Raw genomic sequence first — 24,778 nt, forward strand, 5'->3', positions numbered from 1 at the left:
TATAAGGATCATGTTAATTTCTATTATCTGTTTTTTTTTCACATTTCTGAATCAGTTTTCACTATTCTAGATTTCTTTCATATATTTTTTTCCAACAGTGCATTAGCTGTGGGTCTAAATTGGATCCAACTTCTCAACCCATTAGAGATTGTTTTATATCTATATATCTATACCCATACCATATCTATCTATCTATCTATCTATCTATCTATCTATCTATCTATCTATCTATCTATCTATCTACACACACACACACACACACACACACACACACACACACACAAATTCACATATCTTCCAAATCTTTTTTTTTACATGTTGGATTACATAACTCTAAAGAGTTAAAAGTGTTTGTTTCACAGGAAATTGGAAGAGATTTATGTGCGCAAGTGAAACTGAAAGGTCGAATGTGTGACTCATATCTATTGGCAGATGGAATGAGCATAACATAAGCAGATAGTGACTAGAAAACAAGCAGGTTGTGTGAAAGTATTTTTAGAGACTAATTTCTACACAGCTGTGTCATCTATGAATGGAAGAAGTTTGTGAAAGTTACCTAGAAGCTGTCTAATATTTTTTTATGAAAAAAAGGAATGATCTCAGGTTTTATAAAGCAATTGAGGTTTTGACATTAAATCTGAAGGACAATGTTAGGAGATCATAAAAACATTTGTATTGGACCATATGTTGTTTGTGCACTCATATAAAAGAGGTAGGTAAGAGAAAACATGGCAGGAAGGTGGGATGCCCAGTTTTCAGAAATAAAACTTAAATGAGAAAAACCCTGAAGCAATCCAGTAAGGAATGAATTCTCTGCGGGCATGATAATTTGACTAACTATTGGAAGAGGGGGAAAAAAGAACAACGTAGACTTGTACATGGAGGATTGGCTCAAACTCAGAAGAGCATTAGTCAACTTTGCAAACTTGAGTTGCTAGTTCACTGCGAAAGGTAACAAATAAGCATGGTTTAGATAGAAGATACTTTCTTTTAGTACTGACTTCCTATCCCAGAGAAATTTTTTGCTGTTTAAATTATGAAGTTTGGAAAACAATTGATGCTCATATATTTTCTGAAACAGCCATCTTAGAAGGGTATGAAATAAAGAAACAGCTAATGTCATCAAAACATCTGGCTTAATGCAGTCATTCAATCTCTGAAGATAAAATAAGTCTTGAAGGAAGAGCTGTATCAATCTGCCATAACTAATGTTTTAAATTTATGTAATAGCAAAAAAGAAGCAAACACATCTCTTGTTAGTGGACAATCAGATGTTAGATTTATTTGGTCCCATCAGATATCAGAACTCTGATTTTATTCCTTTCTGGACCATTACTTAAAAGGTGAATAGGATATGATCTAAAACCTGTTTGATCAAGAGAAGCTAGTGGATGACCTGTATGAAGCAGCTGTTTCAATCAATGGATCATGTTTATGATTTATAAAGGCAGAATTGCCTTTGTTGTTATCCATTAATAAATATGCTGATGTCCTGATAATGTAACATCCTTTAAAAACATAATTTAATCAGTACACGTTACTTCATAGTTGGCTTATTTGATTGATTGCATTTCATCTTATTTTGACTCATAGAAATAAAAGAGAAACAGAGGTGGAAAGAGAAAATATTGGCTAAAGTCAGAAAAAAAACTGCTAAGAAACAAATGTGAGAATGGCAGCTATATAAATTTAATAAATAATTTAGCTCAGGCTGTATTCTTTCTGGAGCTCTTGTTTGAACACTCCATGATACTTCTTCTTCTGGATAATAGTCAGACTGGGAATAGTTCTGGCTGATGAATTGGTCTAGAATGTGTTCACTAATGAAAGCAAATATACATGTCCAAGAATAATGTTGCAGGATTCAATCTGGGTTGGTCACCAGGACCAGAGGTTTATCATTCCAGCTTTCAGACTTGTTCTGAGCCCCTCCTCGGGGAATTATTCTATAGCAGAATGTGTGCTTTGGGGCTATTCACTGTGTATATTATGTAATGCCTGGTTGTGTGACTTTGAATTAAAGTTGAATTAAAATTAGAGCCAAAGGCTTATCAGCCCAAAAAAACAACCAATGACTTAGCAGCTGGCCATCAACACCAACAACAATTAAAAAGCAACACACAAGCAGGCACCACATAAATATTAAATATTTATGTTTTATATTTAAATATTAACTATAGAATAGTTCAAAGCATACTGTTGTAGCCCGCTAGCAGCTAGCAGAGCTCGCAGCAGAGTTGGACAGTAAGGAGGTTGGGGAGGAACATGGGCCAGCCCTGGAAGCTGAGGAAAGCTCAGATGAGGGCTCTGTATCAGAGGCATAGATAGGGCCAGGGCAATCTGGCAGTTATCAGCTGCTTCTGGAGTTGGACAGCAGTGAGATGGGGGAGCAGCTGGAACCAGTTCCCAGCCTGTACATGTGCAGAGCTGCCAAAAGAAAAGAGCAATTATGAACTAAGGGTCAATGTGGGAGTAAAGCCACAGATGGATGGTGAATGTCCTCTTCCATAGGGATTAAAAGAGGAGCAAAAGGGGAGTGGGGTTTTGCAGAAAACAATTTGTTCGTTGCAGCAGTGTGAAGATCTGTTTATACATCTCAGAGACTCTGTGCCGAGTCCTTCCTTGTCAGCACTATGTTTGAAAATATTTACTTGGCAAATTAGATAAGATCTGTGCTTCTAATTACACCCTTGAAAGACTGTTTGCCAGGCTTTTGGCTGGATGTGAATGCAAGAAATTCACCTTCATTTAATAAAAGGGGTTTTGCAAGGACAAAGAATCTGCTTAGTGCTCTTTGGGGAAGCCTAGGAGAGAACAGATACATCTTCTACAGAGAAATTCCTGAGGATGGACTCTATAATGAGTCCGAAAACTCAGACTACTAAACCTCGGATCCTGGTGACTGACCCAGATTGGATCCTGCAGAATGTGTTCTTCAATTGTTTTAGGGCAATTTTTCAGTGGAACTACATAGGCCATTTATCAGGGAAGGACAAAGGACATTCCCAATAAATATTCCTTCCAGTTTATCTTCCTTTGTTAGGACATACTTCCTGAGAAGCAGTAGACGCTGATTTCCAGTAGTATTGGTATCGTGGCCAATTAATTGACCAGAAAGAGTTGACCTTCTCTGCTCTATTCCAAGAATAAGTATTAGTAGATGAATGATCTAAAAGCAAAGTCCCTGCAGTCAGTCCTTCTAAACTAAGAGAGGGGTCAAATGGTCTTTCATTTGCTGTAAAGAGTAGTGACTCTTTATCCTCTGACCAATAAATTAGACTGTGTATGGCTTTTCATTTTTTCTAATCAAAGGATTATGTTTTGCAATCTAACCACATCACTCCTACCTGATAAGCAATCTATGCATTGTATTGTGAGACTAGGCTGAACTGCCATAATCTGAAAATGAAGTAGGCACTAAACAGAGAGCACAAAAGCCAGGAATCTTGTCTAAAAGATCTCTTGGGGGAGGTAAATAAAAAGGAAACAAACCATTAAAAATAAAATGACAAATGTCACCAGAAGCAGATTAAGGAGGTTGGATGCTTAGAATACCACCCGCTATCCCATCAATAACTAGCAGACTTGTGAATTAACTAGGTAAGGACTTCTGGGGATAAAAAGAATCCTGAAGCTTGCCCACTCTTTTAGTCATTCTAGATCTAGACTTGGAACCTTCCATCTCTCTTAACTAGTGTTTGGCAGCCTACTTAAGAATAACAAAGTTAAATGGGGAGGTGTGTTTGTGGGTGGGTGTGAAAGAGGGAAAGAGCAAATATATATTTTAACCAGCAAAGTTTTGCTGCTACTTTAAATGCATTGGGCTTCTGTGTATTCCAAAAGAACCTTTCATGTCTTAGGGTTTGATTGAAAGTGATTTGCATGTGCTCTTAATTATTTCCCAGTTGCTGATCAGGGCTTTCTGTGTGTTACATTTGTAGCTTCCCCTATATGGAAAAATCCAGGTAGAAAGCAAGCGGGGGGGGGGGGGCTTACAAGATTCACTTGATTCAACAAGCTGAGTGTTGAGTGACTATAAACTGAACTTGGGAACATGCATGCCATCGAACATACTTTGATTGCCAGTGAGCATGCTGGACAACATAACCACTACATTCCTTTAACATGTCCTAAATCCTTTCTTGTAAGTATATGCTGGCAGAAATATGTGTTAGTGGCTGTAATGAAGGAACTGAGAATACATGCAATACTATATGCATTTGCTCAGCAAATGCAGTGATGCAATTCCTTTTTTTAGGACATTCATTTTATTTTATTTATTTATAATTCTTTGCTGCCTGTTTTGCCATAAGGTGACTCTATATTTCATGTAAGTAACTAGCTGGTATTCAGATAATATTTGGTGGGTGACAATAGGTTCAATTAGAAATTAACAGAATATGAAAGCACGAGATATTGTTTGTGTTGAAAAGTGGAATGACAAAATTAAAAATGGTGAGAAGGAAAATGTAGTTTAACTATATGGTCAAGGAAATAAAAATGAAATAGGAGAAGGACTTACTGGTTTCTTCCAAGACAATATTTTAGCTAACGCAATCTTTAAACAACCCAAATACCATACATATACCAGTAAATGGAGTACACAAAAATGAAACAACATTATATTTTTGGAGGTAGAAAGAGATAGAAGTATTTTATTATAAGAGGTAAGAATCCCAGAGACTGATTGTGAAAGAGATCACAAATTGCTCATATGCAAGTTCCAGATTAAGCTAAAGAAGAACAAAGCCAACCAGTTTCTACAATATAATAATGAATATTTTCAAGGAAAACATCAGGAATTATTAACAGGAAACTAGAACAATTGTGGAATAAAATCAAAGAAGTTGTTAAGAATTAATATGAAAAAAGATTGGAAGAAGAAGGAGGAGGAGAGGGAGGGGGAGGAGGAGCAGAAGGAGGAAGAGGAAGAGGAAGAGGAAGAAAAAGTGATTAAACTGGATGTCTATACCAAAGGCAAGTCAAAATCAAGAAGGACAAAGATTTGAGGTAGAAATGTACATATGACTCTACAAGACTTAAAATATGACAAAACAGAAGATAAAACCATGTACAATATGGATAAACAAGATGGGAATCTGGCTCCTCAGCATAAAATCATGAACAAAACACATCCAACAAGAAACATAATATGTGTGTTTGAGAGTTCCCATCTGCCCACTGTAGCACATCAACCAAGATTATCAAGGTTCCCTGTGGCTTGTATTCATTATTTCAGATACTTTTCTTCTTCTTTATTTAGTAAAACCCTTTTGCTGAATACACACTATAGTATTAGCACTAGGACAGAATAATGCATTGAGTTGGCCTCTGGGAAAAGGTATTCAAGTTATTTCTGCTAATGACATTTCAATAGGATAGGTTGGGTTCTTGTAGAAGATCTAAAAGCTTGCAAAATTAACTGTTGACTCAAAAACTGCTGGGATCTATTAACCTTGGAAAAAGCTTATTCCTAGGAAAGGGGATTTCCTCATCCACACTACAGGTTGCCAGGCCTGCCTATGTGTTTCTGTAATTTCCTTGTTCAAGAATAGGTGGTGGCAGCATAAATACATGTTGGGTAACATTCTTTCTCAGGTAGTAGAGGAAATGGGTTGAGTCTTAGCAAAGGGGCAAGTTAGTATAAGTATTGGTGACAACTCCTCCTCAACTTCCTTCTTGTCACATGAAAAGATCTATATTGGAGAAAAATAGTCTATTCATGTACAGATTTTTTTTCTTTGTCTTAATTATTTCCAACTTCTATTATAGAATTGAGCATCTGAGATGAACTGAAGATTTCTAATTTATTTTTGTGGATAATGAGCCTGCTGGAATTCCTATGGAGGGAAAACTGATGTACTACACTGAAAAAATTGGAGCCGATAGCTAATAAACAGCTGGTATGGATATAATGAATCTTCAAAGTCCTGACCTTGCATACTATTCAATTCAATTCAAACCTTTATTGTCAATGCACAACATGTGTACAATGAGATTGGCTGAGCCTCCCTTAATGCATCCCCACAACACAATTATATCTCAATAACTCACCGTGAAAGAAAGAAAATTCCTAAAAAGTAAATCATATTAACAAACACACAATCTTCTATACATATATGTGCATAACATAACATTATATTATATTGCACCAATGTGAACATGTTGCACATTGCGCCGGCCCTCAAGCCTACCATACTACATAGTTGTGATGTTATCTTGCATTCAGAAGTCTGACAGCCCATGGATAAAAGCTGTTTTTCAGCCTGTTCGTCAACTGGCTATGCTTCTATATCTTCAGCCCAAAGGTAGGAGAGTAAAGAAGTGCTGACCAGAGTGTGGGTCATCCCTAAGGATTTTCCTCACTCTTCTAAGGCAGCGAGTCCTAGCAATTTCATCTAGTGGTGTCAGGGGACAGCCCATGATGTTTTGTGCTGTGCTCATTACCCTTTGTAATGTCTTTCTATCTGTGGCTGTCAAGCTAACATACTATATCATAATGCAATAAATGAAGACTCTTTGTATTGTGGACTGGTAAAAGGAGATCATCAGTTGTTGTTTCACCTAGTTTTTCAGCAAGACCCTGTGGAAGTGGAGTCTCTGGTGGGCCTTCCTGCCACCTGGATCGTGTTGTTCCAGCTCCACATAGCCCCCCTCGATGTAAAGTGGGGCATGTTCCTCTCTCTTCTTCCAGAAGTGTAACACCATCTCCTTTGTCTTGCAAGTTGTTTTCTGAGCACCATGTGGATAATTTTTAAACCTCCCCTCTTCTTACTAGCTATAGCTGTGCATTTTTTTCTTTAAGTCAACATTTTAAATCTCATAAATTATCATTAGTTGTTTTATGGTCACAGTGTACATAGACCAATGTGAATTACAAAGGATCATTTTTCTTACCTGGCTAACCTGTACCCCACAGGAGCTTACCAGCTGTTAGCGTAGGAGGAAAAACTCCATATTCTGCTAAGAATAATATTTCCTTTTTTACCTCTCCTAATGCTGTCGTCACTGAGGACAAATTAGATCTTTTTGCTTAGGTGTACAGATGGCAGTTTTCTGGGAGAAAAACAATACATGAGGTTTGCCAATTATTTCCAGTTTGAGTGGAAAGATACGCAATACTTTTAGGGAGACCAATTATTTAGGTATATCCTTAGGCTAGCCGCTCATGTTCATAGATAGCAAGGTCTATCATATGGACATCACTTTTGAGAATCCTTAACTTTACATGCCTGCCTATCATATCTCAACAAGTAATCTGCTGTTCCTGTCAGAGCAGTGGCTATGTGAACTGAAATCAAGGTATGTTCCTTGTCATGGTCAGATCATGCCCTGATTTCCATGTGATTCTGTAGTTCCACGATCCACTGCAGGGAAGCAGACCCATTAGATTGTTTTGGCCCTGGCAGCTGATGGATTCAGATGTGTTTCAGTTGTGTTCTGCTGCACGGTCCATTGGAAGGCTTTGTTAGTACGTGGCCCAAGGGGGTGGTTGAACTATTGGATTGGATTATGCCTAGGCAACCTCTCACCTCTTGGAAATCCTGCCACTCCTCATAGTTTACAATAGAAATGGGGTGGGGTGGCAAAATGAGAGAAAAGAGATATCAAGAACTTCACTGGTGCTCGACTAAGGATAAATTTGATTTAACATGGGTTAGAGCTACTATTAAAGTCTACTTTGTGGTAATAAAGGTTACAAAGTGGCAATACTCACCAGGTAAAGGGAGCCCAGAGATCCTTTTGTAGGTGCATATGGAGGAATTTGCTCAGCATCTCTCAAACAAAATTGCTTGGATTTGCTCCCAGGCCTTGTCCAGAAGAGATGCCTGGGGCAGGGACTTGCCCATTATCTGAGAACAGTTTGAACCTGTTGGACCTGAGGAAGTGGATAGGGTCCTTAGGACTGTAAGCTTAACCATCTGTTCTTTACATATGGCTTGGGAAAGCACCTTCCTGGCTTGGGAAAGCATCCAGGTGGTGTTATGTGAGTGGGTCTAGCAGTAGTGAATTTTTTTTGAGTGAGGGAGTTGTTCCTTTACCTTTTCAATAGGCCTTGGTTCACTCCTTCTCAAGAATACTTAAAGGACTAATAAAAAGCACAGAATCTAATAGGAATGTCTTCCTTACAGTGGCACAGTGAGAAGCAAAAATGGAAACAGCCAAATTAAAGGAAAGTAATGAGGAAAGCAGTTTGCAGGAGTAACATTATAATTATTGTATTAGAATTTAATGTTGCAGTCTGGAAAAGACAATGAAATAATGGTACCACTACTGCTTCCAGCTGCAACAATATAGGTTGATAATAAAGGAAGTGCCACAGAATTCATGGTCAATCATCACCAATGACATGGGAATTAAAAATCCATATAACACCTCTTCCGAGGCTTACATTTAATTTACTTGCAATCAGCAATAGAAACATGGCCCTGGCAAAGTGGATTTTCCTTGGGGAGAAATTAATTCCTCCAACTGTCATCCAAACTGCCAAATCTCCTTTGTGTACAACATTGCTGTGAATGACCAGCCTCAATTTGTACAGAACTGAAGAGACCTTCAGCTGTGATCTCTGAATCACAGTTTTGGAATAGAAATTAAAAGAATCCATACATCCAGACCATTTGTAGTTAATCAGTCTCATGACACTGCTAGATGGGAATTCGGATATTGGCAACAGGTTCATATTTATGATGATTGTACTGTCCCAGGGTCATGTGATCACTTTTTACAACCTGACAACCAAAGTCAATATCTTAACAACCATGTTACTAGCTTAACATCTGCAGTGATTCACTTAATAAGTGTCATAACACGGGGCAAAGAAGAGAGTTACAATATAACTAAAGAGAGAAAAGATAAAATATAAATGCATTTATAACTGCTGTAAAGAACAGAAGCCTTTCCCTTATATCTCTTTTTTCTTTTCTTTTTCTTTCTTTCTTTTCTGTCCCTTCTCTTTTAGTTCCTACTTATTTACTTGTTACTTTTCTTCACTTTTCTTTAAATTATAGCTTTTATTCTATAAAAGATCTCTTCAATTAAAAAAACATTTTTTTTAAAAAAAGGAGAAAAAGATAACATCCATGAATACACATTTATCACACTAGCCATCTCTTTCCTGATCAGTAGTGTAAGAATGTGTGAATGTGCTAATGCTTAATCAGTTTTAAGCATCCTACCTTTAGCCAGTCAGGATCGAACTCCTGTCAGTGGGCAGAGTTAGCCTTCTAACCACTGTGCAACCACAGGCCCCAGTATTCAAGACTGTCAGATCCTTTTTTATCTTGAGCCTATCTTCTGGAATGAGGGCTGTTCCTGTCATCTTCTATGTATTTTATATGTATGTATTTCATGTGTTTTGATTCTTTAAGGGTGACAGTCCATGTGTGCTTCTACGTCCATGCATAAAACAATTAGGAAGACATCATTTTAGTGTTAATTCAGCATTCTTTAAAAAACTTCATCTCTGTATCAGCTGCATGAACTTTTGAACCCAATGCCAGGTCAGCATTTTTAAGTCTGACATAACTCTCAGTAAGTTAGCATTAAGACAGTTTTCTGTGTGAAAGCTTAGCTTAAGGCTATATTTGTTAATGAATAACAATGGATATGTGGTATTAAATGCTTTTGTTCTTCATGACACCTTGTCACTGCTCTATGCTTTATTACTGAGTTATTGCCAGTAAATTAACTTATGTTAACTTGCAATAAATTTGACTAAACGATATTTTGGCAATCAGAACTCTTCTTTTTCAACTTTATACACACAGGACAAGGTGTATTAAAAAATAAGAGATATTCAAGACTTAAAGAACAGATTCCTTTTTCTTTTTTTAGAAAATCTGTGGGTGCTCAATCACAGACTGTAGTGTAGCACATACTATAGATTCTTTATGTAGAGACCTTAAAGGGTCACATGTAGTTCCTGTTTGTAACTATTTAGCTTTTTACTCTTTGTGGAAATACTGGTCAAAACAGTAATGACAATTCAATAGATGGGATAAAGAGGAAGGGAAAGATGTGGCCTTTCTAATACATTATGGTCATTTTTCCACCTTTCGAGCTTAAAATAGCTAACACAAGCTCATTTGTACTAAAAGCATTGGCAGAATAATTAAACCTAGTGAGGATGAGTAGTTTCCGTTAAGGGAAATGGTCTTGTCACAAGGTTATACTGACATGAGATTTCCTGCTTTAGAAATATTATCTTTGATACATATTTAAATCATAGGTCTAACTAAAAGGCCTTGGATCTGGAATTGTATGATCTGGATAGATAACATGGAAAACAATGATGTACTGCAAAATGAATTATGGTTCTGGCCTAGCACTACTCTTTTTATATTCTTGGCATCGAAATATATCTGGCATCTTCAAAACTATCCCTGAGATTGAGAGAATCATGGTAGTATTTTTTTAAAAAAATAATAACTTTTAATATATAGCCTCAGGGTAAACACTTATAGGTGACAACATAATGGTACAAGTTACTGATATAATAACTATTTGCATTAGTTTCAAAAACTTACATATTAATTTTTGGTTTGATTTATTCTTCCCTTTAGACAAATATCTGGGGAATCTTGGAATCCTTAGACTGACATAAATTGATCACCACTTATTGCCTAAAATGTTAATCTTGAATATACTTTGGCCACTTGAATATTGGTCAATTATCTATGGTGGTACTTCCTTCTGAAAATGAGCATTAATAAGATTGAATTATAAGTGGGTTCCACAGACAAATCAATTCTAATTATCTGATTTCAGAACAGGCCTATCAAGGCAAATACTGAATATTTATTTATTTGTTAAATTTATTTCCTCTCTCTCTTGTCACGGGGCTACTTCAGGCAGCTAACAACAATAAAAAGGAAGAAATCAAAAGAGCGTAAACAGGATCCAAATTGAGTCGGGACCAGAGGTTTGTTCATCCAAGCTTTCAGTCTTGTGCTGCACCCTATTATCAGGGAACTTCAATATCCAGAACACATCCTATAGAATTAAGAAGAGCTACCCTTTTTGGTTTGGAAGAACAAACTTCTGCTTCTGGTAACCAGTTCAGACTGAATACTGCAACATTATTCTGGGACATGTATATTTGCCTTCATTTATAAGTAGAACAGAAATAAAATAATGACAATAAAACAAACAATGAAAAAGAGCATGAGAATACATCAATATGATAACTGAAAAGATGCACAGGTGGAAGCAGGGGAGAGATGGAGTCTTCCATGAATCCAGCAGCCACTTTCAGTATGGAACTCCTTCATCTGTTCTGCAGGTCAACGAGCAGGGGTCTGAGGAAGAATAGGAGTGTCGGGGTTGTTCCCCAGGGCTTACACTTCTGCTCTTCTTCTGAATCCTGATAGTCAAGAGTTCTTTGACCAATGAAATTTGAAGTAGTCACTCTCTGGTGGCATGATCGGATGGGTGGTTCATCCTAGTGGGAAGAAACAGTTAGTGGGACAAAGCAGTTCATCAGGTAGCCTGGACTTATGCCTTTAAGAGCTTTAAAGGTCATGACCAAAACCTTGAACTGCACTCAGAGGCAGACCAATAGCCAGTGAATATACAATGTGATCCACTTCCATTAATTTTATTATGAAACTATTGGCCAATGTGTAAGTGAAACATATCAATCTGGATAATAGACAAGACTATTAAGATATGTATTACTACTACTACTACTATATTTAAGATTTAATCTTTAATTCAGTTCACAGTCTGGTAGTGGTAAAAAACAGTTCAAGTCCTAACCAAGGATCTAACAACTGTTAAGATAGCATCTGAGTATATTGACTGTTATGGGTAGGGTGTTTTTTTTGCAAAGTCAGGATATTTGGGTCTGATAAATTCAAAATTTCCACGTATCTAGGTAGTCCTTTGGGTTTTGCTCCAAGGGCTCCTATTACTATTGGTGTTAAGTTCGGAAAGGAGGGAGGCCACACCAGAGCTTTAGTCATAACACACTTTATTCGGAGGAATAAAGGGGGCTGTCGCGTCTGCAGCTAACAGCAGACCTGCCAGCGAACAGCAGCTGGCTCAACCTAGCAGCCGGCTTTTATAGCCGACTGTCGAAGGGAGCCAGCCAATGGGGACTAAGAACGCCCCCGCAGGAATTGCGGACCTGATGGGGAACTGGTGTCAGCCCCGAGGACATAACACCCCTTCCCCCCAGATACGAACATGAGTAGTCTTTTAGGTATGAAGGCGGTTTGTGTTGCCGCTCTGACCGTCTTAGTTCGGGTGTAGGAGCGGGTGGCACAGAGTTCGGGACAGCGGGGGTTTGGTCCCTTGGTAGCTGTCCAGCCACCCGATCTTGCTCGCCGGTCGCCGGCTGGGTTGTCGAATTGCTTCGGTCTCCTGGTGCGGTTGAGGAACTGCTGGGGACGGTTGCTGGTTCTGTAGGATGGTCACGGTCAGCCGTCTGCTCCCTCGGTTCGGTTGGTGGAGACAGGTTACTCTGAGTGTCCCAGCTGGGCGCCGGATGCGGTGCCTGGAATGCTGCCGTGGTCTCTGGGTCGGTGGTGGCGTGCTCGTTCTGCCGGCTCCTCAACTGATCCAGGTGTCTCCGCCAAATGCGCCCATCTTCTAACTGGATGTGGTACGACCTGGGCCCCGTGATGGCCACGATCCTGCCAGGTACCCACAACGGGTCTCCCGCGTAATTCCTGGTGAAAACTTGATCCTGTAAGACAAAACTCCTGACCCTACTGTTAGACCCAATGGGTGTGTCTGGGCAATAGTGAGGGTGCAGCCTGTCTAGTATTGTCCTTAAGCGTCTGCCCATCAGTAGCTCTGCCGGAGACTTGTTTGTGACCGTGCAAGGGGTCGAGTGTTGGCTTATAAGGAATCTAGAGAGTCTGGAATGCCAGTCATCTTGGGTAAACCTGGCGAGGGCCTCTTTGGTTGTTCTGACTGCTCTTTCAGCCAACCCATTGCTCGAGGGGTGAAATGGAGCCGTTAGGATGTGCCGGATGCCCAGGTTGGCGACATACCGGCTGAAGTCTGTGGACGTAAATTGAGGACCGTTATCCGACACAATAGTGTCCGGGAGACCGTGTGTGACGAACAAACGAGTCAGTGCTTGGGCGACCGCTCGTGTGGTGGTTGAGAGTAGGAGTGCCACATCGATCCATTTAGAAAATGAATCTACTACTATTAGGAATGTCTTGCCATGGAATGGGCCGGCCAGGTCAACATGTAGACGAGACCATGGTGCGTTGGCGCTTTCCCATTTGGTGGGAGGGGTGACTGGGGGCGCTGGCTGGGATTCTTGACAGGGACGGCAGGAGCTTACCCATTTCGCAATTTCGTCGTCCATGCCCGGCCACCATACATAGCTCCGTGCCAACGCCTTCATTCGTACAATGCCGAGGTGCCCCTCGTGTAATGCCTTCAGGACGGGTCTGCGTAGTGATTCCGGAATGACAACTCTGGTCCCCCATAGCAGGCAACCCTGTAAACTGGAAAGTTCCTGTTGGTGGACTTTAAAGGGTGAAAATTCGTTAGAAGGGTTACTACCCGGCCACCCCCTCCGTACCAGTCCAGGACCTGGGCGATCAGTCTGTCCTTCCTGGATTGGAAGGCAATGTCTCTCGCAGTGACTGGAATTCTGAACTCACTGGTGTCAAAAATGGTGTGGACTGGGGCCGGATCCTCCACGGGCGTTGGTAGCGGGCATCGGCTGAGGGCGTCTGCATGGCTGAGATTTTTTCCTGGACGGTGAACTAACTTGTATGAATATGCTGCCAGGAATAAGGTCCATCTTGTCATTCGGGGAGACAAGACTTGTGGTGTTTGCTTCTCTCCGGAGAGAAGTCCCAACAATGGTTTGTGATCTGTAACCAGTTCGAAGTTGTGCCCAAACAGAAATTCATGAAATTTTTTAACCGCGGCTACGGCAGCTAGGGCCTCTTTGTCGATTTGGCTATAGTTGCGTTCTGTCGTTGAAAATGTTCTAGAGAAGAACGCGATAGGGGCTTCGGACCCGTTGGGTAGTCTATGACTTAATACGGCCCCAATCCCGAAAGGTGAGGCATCTGCTGCCAAAACTAGCGGTAGGTTCTGGTTGAATTGGATCAGTACAGCGTCTGAAGTGAGGAGTGACTTGACTGCCCTGAAGGCGTGTTCCTCTTTGGGTCCCCAGTGCCATGGAACATTTTTATCTAAGAGTCTATGTAGTGGTTCTGCCACTGATGCTTTGTGCAGCAGAAATGACGCATAGAAATTCAGCAGGCCTAGGAAGGCTTGTAGTTCTGGTTTAGACGACGGCGTGGGTGCCTCGTGAATGGCTTTAACCTTTGATTCTACCGGGTGGATGCCAGAGGCATCTATTCGGTACCGAGAAAGTCCACCGGCTTAGTGGCTATGGTGCATTTTCTTTTTTTTAGTTTGAGGCCATGCTGTCTGAATCTGTCCAACACCCTCTGACTCTGAGGAACAGCTGTGTTCTGTCCCGGCGGAAACCAAAATGTCATCAAAGTACGGAACCACACCAGGGAGGCCCTGTAGGATCCGTTCCATTAACGACTGGAATATGCCCGGGGCGACACTCACACCAAATTGGAGGCGCTTGCATCGGAAGGCCCCTCTGTGGGTAACAATGGTTTGTAATTCGGCCGTTTGGTTGTCCACAGGAAACTGTTGGTAAGCCTGTGACATATCCAATTTGGCGAATATTGTTCCGGGTTCGAATGTGTGCAGTAAATGCTGGATTACTGGCACTGGGTATGCGCTAGTCTGTAAATAGCAATTTATTGTGGTCTTGTAGTCTGAGCACATCCTTATACTACCATCTTTTTTGAGGGGTGTGACAATAGGTGTCTCCCACTTAGCAAAATCCGTGGGTTCGATTACCCCTTGTTTTAACAATTTGTCTAGTTCTGCATCCAGCTTAGAACGCAGAGCGAATGGCACTCTCCTCGGTTTCAAGCGGATGGGAACTGCCTGGGGGTCCACTGAGAAGGAAATAGGTGTGCCCTTGTAGCACCCTAATTCATCGCTGAAAACGTCAGCGTAATCAGAGAACAGTGAGTCGGTGTCAGAGGACGAGACAGCATGTACCCCCGTTAAGCTAAGGCCAAGAGAGGGGAACCAATCCAACCCCAAAAGACTAGGAAGGGCACCATCAACTACCACTAATGGCAGGTGGCCTTTAAAGGTTCTGAATTTGACTAGGAACTTGCCTGTTCCGATTACTGGAATGTTCTTCCCTTGGTAGTCTCGTAAGGATAGGCGACTCTTCTGCAGCTGTTTCCTGGACAGGCTGGGACGTATTTTCTTGAGCGTCCTCCATGAAATAATTGAGAGCGCTGACCCGGTATCGACCTCCATTAGGCAGGGTCTACCTTCTAAATGAATGGAGAGTTTAATTTTATTGGGTGTTAAGAAGGTATGGTTAGCTTGATAGCATGTAAAACAATTTTCTACTTGCCTGGACGGCCCCGAGGGGGTGTAGGATGGTGGCTTTTGTGGAGCCACGTGCGCTGCCTGGCACACCCTGGCGATGTGTCCACTTCTGCTGCAGTTGTTGCAGGTGGCACTTTTGAACCTGCACGTTGCTCTGGCATGGGGACCCCCACAGGAGAGGCACAGCGGGGTGTGCCTAGGTGCGTTGCCTTCTCTCGGTCTAGTTCCTACCTGTGGCTGCTTGAATGGTTTGAGACGGTGCACCTCAGATTGCTCGATGGGCTCTTCTTCGTTCACTGCCTCCTCAGAATGCACAGTGACTGGGTTAGCTTTGGGGGTGCTTCCCTGTATTTCAGCCGCTGACTGTATTGCCAATTCTGCAGCCAGGGCTTCTTCGATGGCTTGTGCGAGGTTGAGGTCCTTCCTTGCCAACAACCGCCTCTGTAGCCTTGTATCCTTGACTCCGCAGACAAGTTGGTCCAGGAGCATGTCATCAAGGTAGCCTTTAAATTCACAGTGCAGGGCTGCGGTTCTGAGGGCTGCCATATATTGGTTTATGGTTTCTCCCTCCGCTTGCTTCCTCATGCGAAATGCGAAACGTCTCGCGATCTGCGACGGTTTCGGCGAATAATGATTGGAGAGGGTCTCCAGTAGCTCAGACCATGGGACATTCTTGAGTTCTCTTGGGGCGAACAGTGCTGTTGCTGTGTCAAATACGGTGGCCCCACAATAGCTCAGGAAGAATGACTTCTTTTTGTTGTCTGTAGCGTCGGCCAGACCCACAGCATCAATATAATGGTTAAATCGGTTTTTATAAGAGTCCCATTTATCTTCGTCTGGCTTAAATGGCGGGAACGCCGGATTTGCATTCATGACTGGTTCAGCTTGAGGCAGGTAAAAGAAGTCTCACTGGGAATACAGGCCCTGGAAAAGGTAGCAGCTACAGTTTGTAGTGCTGTTAAACGAGTGTTCAGCTTCTGAGTTCTCTCTGGGTTGTACAGGTAGCAGCTGCGCTCGCAGTGCAATTTCGGTCTAGTGATTCAGCTCGTGGAATCTCTCTGGGTTTTCTCGCTCTCTGCAGCCCTTGGTGGCTGGGAACAGACGTTATAACTGACGTCTGTTTGAAATTCGCGCCCTTACAAGGGCGAGGCGGCAATGGCTGCAGCTGCGCGCTGACAGCGATTTGAATTCCGCGCCTAGATTTAGCGGCCGTGAGCGTCGCGCTGGAGCTTCGCTACACAAGATTCTGGCAAGCTTGCTGTTGGGCGGCTGAGGCTCTCAGCGCCCAACTCTCTTGTAGCTTATTTGTGATCTTGAGCGGCTACACGCTCCGCTTCGCTTCCTTCTCAAATGGCTGACCGAGCTCTCAACGACGCGGCTACGGTTCAGCGCTTCAGATTCGTGACATTCAGCTCTTGTATAGCTGCTGGTTGGCCACATCCCACCCTCGTCGCCAAAGTTAAGTTCGGAAAGGAGGGAGGCCACACCAGAGCTTTAGTCATAACACACTTTATTCGGAGGAATAAAGGGGGCTGTCACATCTGCAGCTAACAGCAGACCTGCCAGCGAACAGCAGCTGGCTCAACCTAGCAGCCGGCTTTTATAGCCGACTGTCGAAGGGAGCCAGCCAATGGGGACTAAGAACGCCCCCGCAGGAATTGCGGACCTGATGGGGAACTGGTGTCAGCCCCGAGGACATAACAATTGGTACAACCATTGCTTTCTCCCTCCATAGTCACTCAACTTCAATTTGCAAATCATGATATTTTGGGTTTTTTCCTAGCTGTTTCTCTTCAATTAATGCATCACCTGGTATTGCAATATCGATGAAACAGACATTTTTCCTTTTCCACAATAGTGATGTAAGATGTGTTGTGGGCCTGATGTCTGTCTGTTTGCATCTAAAAGTCCCACAGGAGCTTTACTTGCTCATTTTCATGAACTTTGTCAATTTGGTGTTCCCAGTAATTTTTGCTGCATTCAAATCCAAACTTCTGGCAAAGCTTCCAATGTATAATTTTGGCAACTTCATCATGAAGTTGTAGATAATCAGTCTGTGAGATTTTGCTGCAGCCACTGATAAAATGATTCACTGTTTCTTCTTTCTTGTTGCATAAGCGACATTTGCTGTTATTACTGACATGTTGTTATTATAATTGTTGTTAGTAGTAACAGTAATAGTAATAATACTCACTACTTTTGACAGAAAGTGACTTTTAATCTGGAGATACAGTCTTTTTAAAATAACAGAAAGTAAGTCAGAATAGGTCAGATTTCCATGTGAGATGCTCTCCAGAAGTATTGGAATACAGTCCCTATTATAATCAGCCAGTATGGTTTGTACTAGAGATGGTCAGAGCTGTTATTCAGCATAGTTGGAAACCACCTGATTGTTAATAGCTGGAATAAGATATTAGTTGGCACAATAATCCTGTATTGGATTGGATTAATTGGCATTGCATTAATTCAGCGCTAAAGTGGCACATCCCTAAATACTGCTTACTCACTGTTTGCTTATTTTTTCCTGTTCTGAAAAAAATTGTGAGGACTCTAACTGGAATTTTCCAGTTTTTAATTGCCTGGCAAAACATATGAATGTGATCAGAACCAAATTCATCTAGAGTATGTGGAGACTGACTTTAAGATTAAAAGAAACATTACTAAGAAAGTTATGTGCTCTCTCTCTCACGCAAATAGTAGCACCTCTATGTTTTTTGTCCTCATAGCAAGAAAGGGAAAGAAGGAAGTATTTGATTCTACCAGTAGGAAGAAAATGGAAGAAGAGAACAAAAGGCTATCAGTGTGACAATCATTAAAAGCAGAAAAAAGACAAAGAACAACAGCAAATTCCTTGCTAGCTATCCATGTTTGCCTATGAAGAAGAGATAATAGCTAGTAAATGACATTATTGTGCAAATGATGCAGATTTCATAATTTACACCACTTACGTGATGACATCATGACACAGATTATGGGAAAAAAAAGTTTGTGCTCATCTATTGAATTAGGAATCTTTTATGCAGCACCAGAGCAAACTCAGTGAACACCACCCAACACAAGACAAGAGATTACCAATAGATTTTATAAGCTTTATTTTATCCATACCAGTTTCACTACCTTTGTCATTCAATTCTTATGAAGCCTTTCTTATGCTGACCAGGTAGTAAAGGAGCATTGGGAGTCCTTTTGAGTGTTCTTTGATTGACTGGGATATGACTTCATAATACTTTTCTCTGTTTTTCTTATAAACAGTGATGGATTGTCTTAGCTTGATTGCTGAGTTACTTCAGCATCATAGATCATGTCATGATCATTCATCAAATTTAGTAGCTGGTCATCTGACTAAGATATTGTTTTCTGTAACTGTTTCATGAACATAACGAATACAAAGATGTTATCTGTGTAATGTTTTCAAGAATTTTTATCCCCTCATACCTTGGCTTAGAACATGTTGTACCTTAATGTAGTTTTGCACATGTATATTCTTCAAGTTTCTTCTCCAGTACAACTTTTTAACTATTTATTATCTGGCTGATAATTTAGCCTATAATACAAGACATTATTCTGGGTTGTTCTGGATGATCAGTTGATATTTTTATCAATATTTTATCAACATCAATATGGTAACTCATATTCTATTTTTGACATATCTAATCTATCATAGAATCTTATCGTAAAATTCTGGAGTTGAAAAAGACCAAAATACAATCTACCCAATCCTTGGTGACGTGCAGGAAAACAATTAAACTCTCTTGAGAGGCGATTGTCCAGCTTTGGCTTAAAAACCTCTAGAGATGGAAAATGTACAATGTACTGATTTTATCAATAACTTAAGACAGTGGTGGGATTTTAGTATCTCCAACTTTGCTCCCAATGTCCTGGTTACCTTTAGCTGGAGAAAAAACTCTCTCAAGAACAGTCTTTAAGTGGAGGAAATTTCAATCCAAAAGCAAAGTACATACAAACTGTAAATAAAAATCCACACAAACCACGCTGCAGTAATTAACTTGTCAGGGCAGGAGAAGGAATTGCAGACTTGAAAGCCCAGCAAAACACAAACAGTTGGGAAGATACCAGGAATCCAGATAAGCCTCAACGATACCAGATAATTCACAATTTGTTCCCAACAACTTTGTTGTGCGCAGCTTCCCTTTTTAAACTCTGTGTTCCCAATTACAGCTAATGAAGGGAATCAGGGCCCTTTCCTCCCCTGTAAGCTACGGAACTCACATTGCTCCCTTCTCCATTCCTCCCTGTGTGCCCTAGGATGAAGAGAGGGTGGACCTGGGTCTTTCTCCAAATTTGCTCTCCCTTGCTCTACCTTTTCCCTACTCTGCCCAGCCGGCCTTTGCCCTTCCACAGTTTCTTCTACAGCCAATGGAGCCACACTCCCACTCCCTGTCAGATATTTGGCCTCTCCCTCTGAATCAGATTTTGACAGGGGCATGACACTACCTGCCTTGGAGTCTTGCTTTCTATGAGTCTATTACTTGGAACCCTGACAATACTTTCTGATTATCTTCCTTTTGGTATCTGAACACTGATAGTTTTTTTTTTCTCCAGGCCATAAATTTCAAGTTCATTCAGCCTGATCTTCAAAGATGGCCTCTTCATAAATGGACAATAGAAATTTCTAGCTCAGGCAAATTCACATCCAGAGACAGAAACAGGTCTTAGCTATGTCAGGTGTACCTAAAGCCAGTCCCCTTAGGCCAAACACAGTAAGTTATGAGAGAATATTATTGTACTTAAGAAGGTTCAAAGATCGTGTCACACGAGTAAAGAAGAAGAAAATGGCTACCAATTGAACTTTTAACATATAATATATTGTCTATGGTGGCTGACTTTTGGTAAACAATAAATACAGGTAGTCCTCAATTTACAACTGTTTATTTAGTGACCATTTGAAATTACAACGACACTGAAAAAATTATCACTGATTATCATTTTTCACATTTATCACCATTGCAGCATCTTCATGGTCATGGTGATAAAAATTAAGATGCTTGGGAACTGACTCACATTTATGATCATTGCAGTGTCCTGGGGTCATGTGATCACCTTTTGCAACCTTCTGACAAGCAATGGGAAAGCCAGATTCACCTAGCAACCATGTTACTAATTTAACAACTGTAGTGATTCCCTTAACAACTGTGGCAAGAAAGGTCATAAAATGAGGCAAAATTTACTTAACAAATGTTTCACTTAGCCACCAAAAAAAATGGGCATAATTGTGGTCATACTGTAAGTCAAGGAATACCTATAGGTGTATTTCATATCAATGTGAGGTTAAGAGATTGAACAAAATAAAGAGAAATGGGATGGATAAATTGCGCCATGATAATTAGCAATCAGAGACTGAGTGTGTCATATTTATATTTTGTAAGAGACATTACAGATGTACAAAGCAGGACTATTAACTTTTGGATTACATTTTAACCACACTTGGAAAAGAACTATTGGGATTAAAACATGTTTTTCTTCCATTAAAAACTGTTTGAGTCAGATCTAGATAGAGACAGAAAGGACTGTGTTGGGGCTTGAAGAATGTGAAGCATCATAGGATGCTAGGTCTTATTCCGGAGAGACTGTATTAAAGAATGCCTCAGTGGGTGGTTTCCTATGCTTCACTAATTGTATATAAATTCATGTATTACCAAGCACCAGTTCTCCAGAGATGCTGCTTTCCAAGTGAACCAATCATTTGAAATTGCTCACTGCTTATAGAGAAAAAGAAGCAAATAATACAACTGGAGGAGGATAATAGTGGCCTATCCTATTTCTTTTGTGAATATGAAATGGAAACACAGGGATGACCAGTATATAGATTAGCCCAAACCATCAGAAGAAAAGGAAGACTCCATATGTATATTCTAATCATAAATGATATTAATTTTTCACATATATACATTAGCGCTCAGAATGAGAGAAGATGCACCTGCTGAAATGCTTTCTTTACAGGTAGTCATCAACTTGCAGCAGTTCATTGTAGTGACCATTCAAAGTTACAACATCAATGAAAAAAGTGAAGACCATTTTTCACGCTTACAACCATTGCAACATCCCCATAGTCACATGATCAGAATTCAGGGGGTTGGCAACTGGTTTATATTTATGACAGTTGCACGTGATCCCCTTTTGCGACCTTCTGACAATGGGGAAACCAGTTTCACTTAACAACAATTTACCAACTGCAGTGATTCACGTAATAACTGTGACAAGAAAAGTCATAAAATGGGGCAAAACTCACTGTACAAATGTTTCATTTAGTAACAGAAATGTTGGGACTCAATTGTGGTTATAGGTTGAGGACTACCTGTACTTTACTAAAATGTAGTTGTTTTGATGCCCTTCTTTATATCTTGATGTCTGTACCAGATCTCCTTTGTCATATCATAATTTTTTGTCCCTATAGCCTGTGCCCCATCATATTGATTGCCCTATTATTTTTGTCTTAAAACACATTGTTCTAGCTCCTTCCCATGATCATGATCTCATGAGCCATGGTGGCTCAGTGGTTAGAGCACAGTACTGCAGGCTACCTCTGCTGACTGCCGGCTGCCTGCAATTTGGCAGTTCATATCTCACCAGGCTCATGGTTGACTCAGCCTTCCATCCTTCCAAGGTGGAATGGACCAAAATTTTTGGGGGGGCTGACCCTGTAAATTGCTTAGAGAGGCTGCAAAGCACTGTTAAGCGGTATATAAGTCTAAGTGCTATTGCTATCTTGCTAACTCATCCAGCAAAATAAAATAGGCAGCACACTTCCAAGTAGATTTGCTCAGAGGTAAATCATACTTTGTTCAATAGGGGCAACTTCTAAATGTGAATGCATCAACAGCCACAGTCTGTAAAGATTCTCAGTCAACCATGACCAGGATGACTGAGAATCTCTACAGACTTTTAACTATACAATTTGTGATAAATGCCCTTTGAATGGTGAAGGAGTAGGAGTGGATTTCCAGAGGAAAAATTGCAGACTACAGGAACTAGGAGCACTACTCAGGTGACCCTGAAGACACAGATAAACCTCCAAATGCTTCAACGACACTCTAAAAGGATGCAGATTACCAGTTGTCTGCAGGGAATATAAATCCTTCCATTCCCCACCATCCTATCAGAGCTGAAGAAGCTTCTTGGATGAGAAATGAAACATCTTCAAAAGGAAAAAAACAAAGTCCAGTTGACTCCTGATAAAGCATCTCTGGGAGATCCATAGCCACAGCTTTGAAAATTCTTGTTAGCCAAGAGCAGGGAATTCAATCATTTGAAAACCACCACTGAGTAGCACATAAATAGTTAATTCAGCCTGATTTTAACATGCCTTTCCTTCATTCTATTTTACTTCTTTTTTAATGGAATTCATTTATGCTATATATGTAATATGATTTTTTTTTTAAAAAAATAGCCAATAAGGATAGCCTTGGAGAGAGCTCCTTTACAGTCAAATAGTATATTCCTGCATAAGAGAACAGATTTATTTGCAAGCTGTCCCTTATTGCATTTCTTTAACAGCAGAGATACTACAGTCTTACCCACTTTGCTGGGGAAAGGAACATAATCCTTTGTGTGAGAACTAGCATCCAAGATATATTTCTGCTATATATTTTTGTCCTTAGGTGAAGAGTGTTAATTTAATCAAAACCTTGGAGAACAAATAATTAAACCTTTAGGCAGCGGCGTAATTTTTTATATTGGTAATTAGTCATGGTGAGGTGCCATTTTCATAGGAGGCAGAGTCCCTAAATTTAGCTGTGAAATTGTACGTTGATCACACAGGCATACATAGACACACACACACACACACACACACACACACATTTACAAACACCTCATCAATTCTCTGGAGATAGTTGGATGTCAGTATGTGCGATTTTGCTTAAACTACCTTTTGCCTAATAAGGGGGTGGTGGTTTTTTTTTTTTTTTTAAGCACTTGCTGCTGCACATAGCAACACAATTCTATTGTCTCATCCTTAACCCTTTCATCATTGCAGCAGAATTATGCCCAGCTTCCCTCGCTCCCAATGATCTTTGCTCACATCAGTTGCCTTGGTGCACAGCTGCATAATAATAAAATCTCTGGAAGACAATTGATGCATCTTTTCAATGTCAGCTTCTGTCTATCAAGCTGATTTTGGTTTAAATAGCCACTAATGCCATTCTTAAAGTCTCATTAACATTAAAATCTAATCTAATATTTGGGAGAAGGGGGTTTCACTGAGAAAGAAAGGTGAAATGGTAGAATAGGCAAGAAGCAGAAGGGGCATTCTTAATATGGAACTATAATAATAACGCTAAAATAGTATGCATGTATCTGTTGGTTTGTGTATGTGTGTGCATGCATACTCAATAGCACATTCTATATATAGAATAGGCCATCAGAATCTTCTACAGATATGTCAGGTGCCTTGTTTTGAACAGTCTACACTGAACTCTCATTCTCTGCATCTCTCTGTGTATTTCTCTCTGTGTCTCTCTCTCTTACAAACACACACATACCTGCCTTTACAGGCATATGCAATCAATAATGCTTAGACTTTTGCAGGATCCAAAAGCTGTCTGCTGATGTTTTTGCCCACCTGGGCTCTTACCTGATCTTTATTTCCTGATTTTTCAACTTCAGCTGCTGAACGAGGCACAGCTGCAGTTAAAAAAAAACAAGAAAAGAGGGCTGTTTCAAAGGCTGCTTCTTGGCTAATGACAATTAACAGGTGCGTGGCTCACAGAGGACAGGGAAGCTCGTAAATCCCAAACCGGTAGTTAACCCTGTCATATCCCAACCCTGGACCAGATGTTTAGTCTTCCAAGCTTTTAGACTCATGCTGGAGCCCATCTTCAGGGAACTTCTCTCTACCACAATTGTCTCCTACACAGAAGAGAAGTTCCCTGAGGATGAGCTCCAACATGAGCCTGAAACTCAAAAAAGTAAATCTCTGATCCCGGTGACTGACCCGGATTGGATCATGCAATATTATCCTGGAACATGTATATGTGCCTTCTGTTAGATCGGTGGATCGGGTCACATAAGAGGTGAGACGCGAAAGTGAACAATCAGCTCTTTATTGCAGTTTCTAAACATGGACAAGGAAAGTGTGCGAGCCGCTTGGCTTTATACAGCCGGCCGGCGGCTCAGCAGCCAATGGAAGCGCTTCGAATCTCCCGCGATCGGCTCAGCCAATTGCAGTAGATTCTTAGTGCTCCAATCACGGGCATTTAGTCAACCAATCGGGTTTCGGTCCGGGTGGAACAATCAGGTTGTGAGTCTTCAAGAATGCTAATACAGAACACCCCTCCCCTCATGGTTTCGTCTGACGCAGCGTCGTGACGTAGTCGCGCAGGTAGGTGGGGCTCCGGGTCTGTCT

The sequence above is a fragment of the Pseudonaja textilis genome, chromosome 1, assembly GCF_049901715.1.
Source record: "Pseudonaja textilis isolate UNSWEBS1 chromosome 1, rPseTex1.2, whole genome shotgun sequence".
NCBI classification, from domain to species: Eukaryota; Metazoa; Chordata; class Lepidosauria; order Squamata; family Elapidae; genus Pseudonaja; species Pseudonaja textilis.